The 9364-nt window shown below is 40.9% G+C and overlaps 1 pseudogene; it reads right to left on the bottom strand.

Moving 5' to 3' along the window:
- Window positions 1-6097: 6097 nt before the first annotated feature.
- LOC123246176 lies at window positions 6098-7812 on the bottom strand (annotated as a pseudogene).
- Between the last annotated feature and the right edge of the window lie 1552 nt (window positions 7813-9364).

The following is a 9364-nucleotide window of genomic DNA, read 5'->3' as shown; positions in this document are numbered from 1 at the left end:
GTTTGAGCCCCTGCTCACATTCCCGTTCATTTACTGTGCACGAGCACAGAGGCATAGAGATGTGCACGTGCTCCCCTATTCCCGAGTCAGGCCCCCCTCCCCACCTTATTCCTCTCCAGTATACCCAACTGGCATTTTCCCACTCGACACAAGCAAACAGGCCACTATCCTCTACATGCACCTGTAGGTGATGTGTGCCATATGTGACGCTCATATATTAATTAATTAGCATTTGTATTTCTATGTCCTTGCACACCTATGGAAATTGACAAAGTTTCTCTCATAAGGCTTTTAGAGACTCACTTGTATAAACCATCACATAAGCACAGACATGTACACATAGGACTGGACATCCAGGAAAATGTCTAGGAACCCTCAGTCTTTGGTAGAGACTCATATATACGGCGCTCCTCCTAAACAGACCCCCTGGGAGAGAATTTGACTAAAAAAAACACACATTTATGTTAAAAATTGTTTTTATATGTAATTGGAAAAAATTAATGACACATAAAGACACATACAGACTCACACAAACATCTTCATCCTGAAAGTCACAACCAGTACCCTAACATGTCTGTATCTTTCACACATCCTCCTGCACAGATTGTTTGTCTCTGTTTCTCTGTGTCTATCTTTTCTCTGTGTCTGCCCATGTCTGTGTCTCTCCCTTTCTCCTTCTTCCCCCTTCCCTGTCTTCATTTCCCCCTTATTCACTGGATTTAATGTTTCAGAAAACCTTAGGCTCGTTTGCCCAAATCCTCTCATTTTACAGATGCTAAATAGACCCAAATAGGAGAAGGAATTCCCCAAGTGATCACCTAGTTGGACTGGCTGAGGTTCAAACCCGGATTTATCGATTCCAGATATACTGCTCTTTTCCCCATACGAGGCTACCACTCCCAAATCCTTAAGGGCATCCTCTTATACAGACATATACTCATTTCCCATGGAAATTTGCAGATCTCCTTTCCCACAGACTTGGAGGAAACTACATGGCAGTCTACATTCTCATCTTCCAGAAAACCCGGGGATGACTAGCCAGAGGCCCACTTTGTTGGGCTTCTTACACACACACCCCTTTTCTTCTCCCTCTTCTTTTACTCTTACTTCCTTTGTTTGGCTGAAGTTCGATGTCCCCTTCCTTTCCTCCAGCCCATCCCGTCCACCCAAGGTTTTTGTCATTGAACTTGAGACTGGGTCATAAACATTCCTTTGTCCCTAAAGAGCCAGGGAGGGGGAGGGGGAGAGGAAAAAGGAGGGGAGGGAGCCAGGTCTTCCCTCCCATCCAATCTCAGCTCTGCAGCCTCTTAGAGCCCAGTAGCTTTGCCCAAAGCTTCTTTGATAAATGCCTTTAAGGCTCTTTAAAATGGATTACTTCCCTCCTGTTACAAAAATAAATAACCCTGCCTATCTTTGCTTCATTTAACTTAGTTAAGAAATGAAATGGTCAATTATTTCCACATTCTAAGAAAAAGATGGTTCATTATCAGGATAATGTAGGTTAAAGTGAATTCGTTGTTAGGGTAATTTAGTTCAGTGATTTCAAGAGATTCCTAATTCTTAGAGAAAAGCCTAAACCTTGAATTATCTGGAAAAATGAAGCATTTTATTGTATTTGTCCCTTGAATGACTGAAAGGAAAGTTCTGAGTTAAACTGTCTTCTTCTTTATAGCTGCAGAGCCATCTTCCTTCTCCAAAAACTTTTCAGTAGTCTTTCTTTTTCTCTTCAAAACCTAAGAACAAATGCCTGGGTAAATGGAATCCTGCATTGTTTTGGCCCCAATATTGAGGGCCAGCAACAGTAAGGAAAGATATGCTTTAGGAGGCAGATGGACTACATAACTAGGATCCTTTTCAGCTCTGACTTTTCGCAATGTTTTTCCCACCTTCTGGTCTGGATGCTAGGAACTATGTAGGCAGGCGCTGGGAGTTAGAATATCTTTAATTCCACAACAACAATAACCAATAACAGCCACAGTTGCAAACAATAACCCTCAGAAAAAGAATTTAGTGAGTTCATTGTAGGATGTCCTGTATTTTTTTTTTTTTTTTTTGCTTTAGTATGTAGTATTGAAAAGCTGTGGGGCTAGAGATAGTATTCTTCTGATAAGTTTCCCTAGGGTGGCATAGGATTTGCACTGAGACTGTGCGTATGTCTTTGTGTGTCTGTATGTGTTTGTGTCTGTATCTGCCTGCAGCTAGCATGAAAGGTATTAGCATTCAATATAGGGAGAGATGGACTTTGGAGAGGCACAGTTGGTACTACAGCTGTTGTGCTTCTCATTCTGAAATTCTGGAGACTTGGTTTCAAAGGAGATGGTCTTTTCTGGAGGATAGATGGACAGAATCTTATTTCTGACACCTTTCTCCCCCGGACTGCCAACTTTTAGGTCCTGGTATCCCCCAGAGGATAATTTGGGGAGGATAGGGGAGGGAAGGGAGATGGATCCTCATTATTTTCCTAGGAGATTCTAAGAAAGGAAGGAAAAAGTATTTTCTCTTTCCCCCTCTTTGTTAGTCTAGTTCTGATCCAAGTGTAGTTCTCCATGAGGCAAAGTAAAAGGGAGATTTGAAGGAATTATCAGAATACTTTGCAATCCCCTGCCCCACAATTTACCTTTTATTACCTAAAAGACTAGGATTAATCATTCAGAATGCTAGTAGGATGTGAATCTCAGGACAAAGAATATTGTATTTTTTGTCTTCCTACTCAGTGTGCAGTACAGTGTCTTGCACGTTAGGTATTTAATAAATAGTTAATTGAATCGTTAATAGGTGAACTTTTCTTTCTTTGCTTCTCCCTCCCTCTCTTCCTCCCTCCCTCTCTTCCATCCTTCTTTCCTTCCTTCCGTCCTTCCTTCCTTTTCCTTCCTTCCTTTTTCCATTCCTTCCTTCCTCCCTTTCTCCTTCCCTCCTTTCACTTCCTTCTTTTCTTTGTTTTCTGCGTTCCTCCCTTTCCTACTCTCTTTTTTTTACTTCAGGGCAGAGATCAGGAACAAAACTAGTAACTCTGCTTTTACTTTGGCCAGGGCAAACTCCTGAGTGTCAGAGAGAAGAGTAGACAGATCAGGGAACAGGATTTGTTTCTAGGGCATGTAAATTCAAGGGAAAATGTGTGATTAAAACTGGGCAAGGGGCAGCTAGTTGGATCAGTGGGTATAGTGCTAGGCCTGGAGTAAAGAGGACCTGGGTTCAAATTTGACTCAGACTTTTCCTAGCTTTGTGACCCTGGGCAAGTCACTTAACCCCAATTGCCTAGCCTTTACCTTTCTTCTTTCTTGGAATCGATACTTAGTATTGATTCTAAGACAGAAAATAAAGGTTTTTAAAAAACCTGACCAAGTTGAAGCACCTTCCATCATCCTCCTCATAGGCAGATGGGCATAGACACTGACCAATGTATACCTCAGGAGTTCCATTTTGAGAATTATTCAGAAAATTGCATGTTAGAAAAAATGGATACAAGAATTGTCCCCAAATTTCCTAATCTGCATTTGTTTTTCAGTAGTGCAGAGGAAGAAATAATGTGCCTACAAAACAGTATACTTATCTTGAATTTATCTCTCCTGGGGCCACTGGATTAGCAGGATGGAAAAGAAATAGTGGGATTATTGAGGCAAAGACAATACCCATTCTCCTCATTCCCATCCCTTTGCATTCCTGAAAATTAAGAAAGATCTACCATATTTACTAAAAAACAGAACTACTCACAGATAAACTAAACCTGAACAAAAAAGCTGGCTTCTACAAAGTTTGGCTAGAATTTTTACCCAGAAGTAGCTGTCAGAGTTATGACTTGAAAACACTTGCAGAACAAAATTAGAAGGAAAGCAACAAACCGAGAGAACATTTTTATAACAAAACTCTCTGACAAGGGTTTAATTTCCCAAATATATAAGGAACTAAGTCAAATTTACAAAAAAATCCAGCCATTCCCTAATCAACAAATGGTCAAGGGACCTGAATAGGCAGTTTTCACATGATTTAAATCAAAACTATCAATAAGCACATGAAAAAAATAGTTTAAATCCCTCTTGACTAGAGAAATATTCTAAATCCCTCTTGATTAGAGAAATTAAAACAATTGAGACACCACCTTCTACCCAGCAGAATGGCCAATATAGCAGCAAAGGAAAGTGATAAATGTTGGAGGGGATGTGACAAAATTGGGAAACTAATACACTGCTGGTGGAGTTGTGAATTGGTCCAACCATTCTGGAGGGCAATTTGGAACTATGCACAAAGGGTTTTAAAAGAATGCCTACCCTTTGACCTGGTCATACCACTGTTGAGTTTGTACCCAAAGAGATCATAAGGAAAAAGACTTGCACAAAAATATTTATAGCTATGCTCTTTGTGGTGGCAAAAAAATTGAAAAATGGGGGGGTGTCCATCGCTTGGGGAATGGCTGGATAAATTGTGGTATATGATGGTGATGGAATATTATTGTGCTGAAAGGAATAATGAACTGAAGGATTTCCATGTGAACTGGAACAACTTCCAGGAATTGATGCAGAGTTGAAGGAGCAGAACCAGGAGAACATTGTACACAGAGACTGATACATTATGGCGCAATTGAATGTAATAGATTTTTCTATTACTAGCAATGCAATGATCTAGGACAATCCAGAGGAACTTATGAGAAAGAACACTCTCCACATCCAGAGAAGGAACTGTGGGAGCGGAAACACAGAAGAAAACATGATTGATCATGTAGTTCGATGGGGATATGATTAGGGTTTTGACGTTAAAAGATCACTCTACTGCAAATATGAATAGCATGGAAATGGGTTCTGAACAATGATACATGTATAACCCAGTGAAACTGCTTGTCAGCTCTGGGAGAGGGGTGGGGAATTGTGAATCATGTAACCATGGGAAAATATTCTAAAGAAAAAAAGAAAAACAACACTTGCAGACAAAGATTGCATATCTTAGAGATAGAAGTGTGAGTATCTATGTATAGGAACAAGGAGGGAGTCATAGGGAGACATCACTGAATTATGAATGGGAACTCCCTCCATCAAAGCAGGTCTTAATTTTTTGTTTTCATAGGATCAAGACCTTGAGTTAGAAGTGTCCTTAGAGGGGGCAGCTGGGTGGATCAGTGGATTGAGAGCCAGTTCTAGAGACAAGAGGTCCTGGGTTCAGATCTGGCCTCAGACATGTCCTATCAGTGTGACCCTGGACAAGTTATTTGACCCCCCCATTCTCTAGTCCTTACCACTCTTCTGCCTTGGAACCAATACAGAGGATTGATTCCAAGACTGAAGGTAAGGGTTTAAAAAAAAAAGAAAGAAAGAAAAAAGTGTCCTTAGAGGCCTGTCTCTCATTTTACTTACCCTTAGAGAATTGCCTGAGGCTCTGTGAAAGTGAAAAGATTCCTCTATTGTCACCTGAGTAAGCATCAGAGACTGGATATTCAACCAGGTTTTCCTGAATGAAGACTATGAGATCTAGCCAGTAGGTTACCATGACTTTGTTTTTCTTCCTTTAAAAAAACAAACAAACAAACAAAAAAACCCTTACCTTTGGTGTTAGAATCAATACCAATTCTACACCAGAAAAGGTGTAAGGGCTAGGCAATGGGGTTAAGTGACTTGCTCAGGGTCACACAGCTAGGAATTGAGTGAGGACAGATTAACCTAGGTCTCTTGACTCCAGGCCTGTCACTCTATCCACTGTGCTACCTAGTTGCCCTATACACTGACTTTCCATATAAATTATCCAAATAATTGTATGAACTTTCAACTTCATTTTAGTGCAGGCTATCTCTGTCTCTGTCTCTGTCTCTGTCTCTCTGGCTGGCTGTCTCTGTCTGTCTCTGTCTCTCTGTCTCTGTCAGTCTGTCTTGGTCTCTGTCTCTCTGTCTCTCTGGCCAGGTGACCACAGAGCTTTTATTAACTTCCTGACTTAGCCCAGGTCCTCATTTATGGCCCTAACACCAGAGGACTTTGGTGTCCATTGGTCTCTGCCACCACTTTTCCATCTACAGTCCCCCGGATATGGGTCTTTCAATTGCTGTGCAAAGAATTGCTTTTGCTGCCCAAGGCATGCACAAGACTGAAGTCTCCCCTTCCTCCATCCTCTGGTGGTTTCAATAGGTGTTAATCTCTGCTTTCAATTTGACCTTGATGTTGAGCAGGGCCTGGAATTCCTGTGTCTCATGCTGCCCCTCAGTGGACGACTGCCTCAGCTCTGCCTTGAGGTGTAGCAAGGCTGCATTGACCAACTCCCTCTCTGAATAGCATAGCGGCAGCTCTCCACCTCCCACAGGCTTTCCTCCAAGTTGGCTTTTAGATTTCGCAGGGAGTCCAGATCAATCTCTAGGGACTGAACTATATATTTCAGCTTGGTGTTAACAGCGCTTTGAACAGCTTCTACCTTCTCAGATCCTGTGATGATTGCCACAGGGCTCTCCATGATCTTCTGGGGCCAGTACTTAGCAAGCTCTTCTGTTTTTCTTAGCCAGGACTTGGATATCAGCCATCACCTTGCTTCAATTCTTGGATCTGGGAGAGTCCATCATCACAGGCAGCCCAGAGCCTAGCACAGGTAGTTTTAAAAGGGGGAAAACCCAACAAAAGAAGTTGACAAAATGTATTTGTTTGAATGGACTGAATGGTAATTGAGAACAGAGAATAAATTTTTTTTTGGTGGGTGTTGTAAGTTATTTTTTGCTCATGCCTGTATTTTTATGTTCCAAAAATTTCCCTTTATATTCTTTCCCTTTTCCTTTCTCACTGCATTCTCCTTTGTAACAAAGAAAAACTGTTCAGCATAACAGCAAAAAATGAGTTGTCCGTACAAATATTCCTGACTCAGCATCCATAATTGTCTGCCCCTTGTACTCCACGGTGTTCATTGCATTTATTCCAAATTCAGTGCCTTTTTATGTGACTTCTATTTATGTTCTTGTAATCATTGTTTATGTTATCCTTTTGGTTCTGCCTATTCAGGTAAGCCCATGATTCTTTGAATTCCTCATATTCCTTATTTCTAATGACACAATAATATTCTATTATATTCATGTTCTGCTCTTTATTAAATGATTCTCCAGTCCATGGGCACCCACTTTGTTTCTAGTTTTTGCTGCCACAAAATACTGTGAATATTTTGCTACATATGTGACTTGGATGCCATAAATTTTCTGTCATTAGAGTAGAATAGAAAATTGAGGTTTTGCAGAAAATCATAGCCAGGATTTCTACTCCAGGCTTTGCCAAGAACTGGGTTCTACATTTGTATTCCATTTCCATAATAATTTCCATCAGGATTTTCATTTGAAAATACCAGGAATGTAAAATTAATGAACAAACAAGGGTCCTTGTTGAGGTCAAGTAATTAGGGCTAGCAGGGGCTGGAACTCAGGGATCAAGAGATCCAAAGGGCTTTGTCCCAGATTATGGGGTTGGTGGGTTACTAGCCCTCATTTGGGGGCTGAGTTATTACACTGGAAATTTATTGCCTTGTTGCATTTTAACAAGGAAAACTCCGTCTTCCTTGGCAGCACTTCCATTATTGGTGACTGGTGCATGGGCTGAGCTTATTAAAACCATCATTTCAATACCCCAAACCTTCAGTGCCACCAGGGGCTAATTACCAGTTTCAATATTGGAATCTGGGACATCAGGCAAGAATTGTGACATATGCTTATATGCAGATAGGTCTGGTTTTGTGACTCTGGCTACATCATTAACAATTCAGGGTCAAGATCTTTCTTACATTCTTCCCTTTCCTTAGGTTGACCACTTGCTATATCTTAAACCCTGCTCATCTATTCTCACTTGCAAGCTCTTGGCTCTTGACCATATGCTGTTGTAATTTGCTTTTGCTCTAATGGGGGAGAAGAGGAGGTAGTATATAATTGGCTTTATGTCTGAGGCAGGAACTGCCCTAATTTCCAAATTGATCTCTTAGTCTTGGACTAAATCTTAGTCATTTAATGATACTTCAAATCTACTGTTCTGATTCATTTTCTGGCTTCTGACACCCAATTTCTGTCTGTTTGCCTGATAAGTAACTTTCTCTTAATTTCTAAAATCTGAATGGTACACATATATTTGTCTAGTTCATGACACTTGGCTACATTTTATCATAGGATTATACATTCAGAGATGGAAGGTACCTTTAAGGTCATTGACTACATTTCCCTCATTTTATAGATGAAGAAATTAAGGACCAGAGAATTTAAAGAATCTGCCCAGAATCATACTAGTATCTGAAGTAGGATTCGAACACAGTTCTTTCTGATTCAAAGTACAATGCTTTGTCCACTCTACTATGATGCCTTATCAGTCTTACCTATTAGTTTCTGACTTACTCCTAAGTAGTCCTTACCTTTTCAAGGTATTATCCTGTTTATCATGGTTCTGACTTCTCAGTCTGTCCCAATCATTTAATGACACACATACATTATTGATTCTGGTTTCTGTGCCTTTGTTCCTGAAAAGTCCCTCTTCTTGGAAGATTAGTTTTGGATTTAGCTTCTTCAGGAAGTCTTCCTGTACTAACTTCCTTTAAAAAAAAAAAGAAAGAAAGAAAGAAAAAACCTTATGTTCCATCTTAGAATCTATAGTGTATTGGTTCCAAAGCCAAAGAATGGTAAGAGCTAGGCAATGGAGGTTAAGTGACTTACCCAGGGTCACACAGCTAGGAAGTGTCTGAGGTCATATTTGAATCCAGAACCTCCTGGCTCTCAATCCTGGCTCTCAATCTACTGAGCCACCTAGCTGTCCCCCAACTTTGCATTTTCCTTAATGCTTTTAAACTGGGACTATATCAATAGGAAATGGGTCAGATCTGATATTAGAGAGATTTAGTAGGATAGAATAGGTGATCCAGTAAGGTCCCAGCAGAGGGAAATCAAAGCAAATACATGCAAGCTTCATAATATAATAGTAGGCAGTAGATAAATACCCTGGCAAATGACTATTAGTGAAGTCTGCTGCAACTGAGAAGGAGAGATTAAGATAGGCAGACCCCCAGCATTAGGGAGATATAACAGTGGGACAGCAAAAATCAAGTCACAAACAATTCAGTTCAAGAGTGAGGTTTTGGCCCAGTGTGTATTTGTGTGTGTGGAGGGACCAGCACACACACACACACACACACACACACACACAAACACACACACACACACAAACACACAAACACGCACGCGCACGCACACACACACAAACACGCACGCACGCGCACACACACAAACACGCACGCACGCGCGCACACACACACACACCCCATGGTCTAAGAGGATCGAAGAGAACAAGCATTTATTAAGGGGGGAGCTGGGTGACTCAGTGGATTGAGAGCCGGACCCAGAGACGGGATGTCCTGGGTTCAAATCTGGTCTCAGACACTTCCT

This window comes from Gracilinanus agilis, chromosome 4, assembly GCF_016433145.1.
Source record: "Gracilinanus agilis isolate LMUSP501 chromosome 4, AgileGrace, whole genome shotgun sequence".
NCBI lineage: Eukaryota > Metazoa > Chordata > Mammalia > Didelphimorphia > Didelphidae > Gracilinanus > Gracilinanus agilis.
This window is presented reverse-complemented; position numbering and strand designations above follow the sequence as displayed.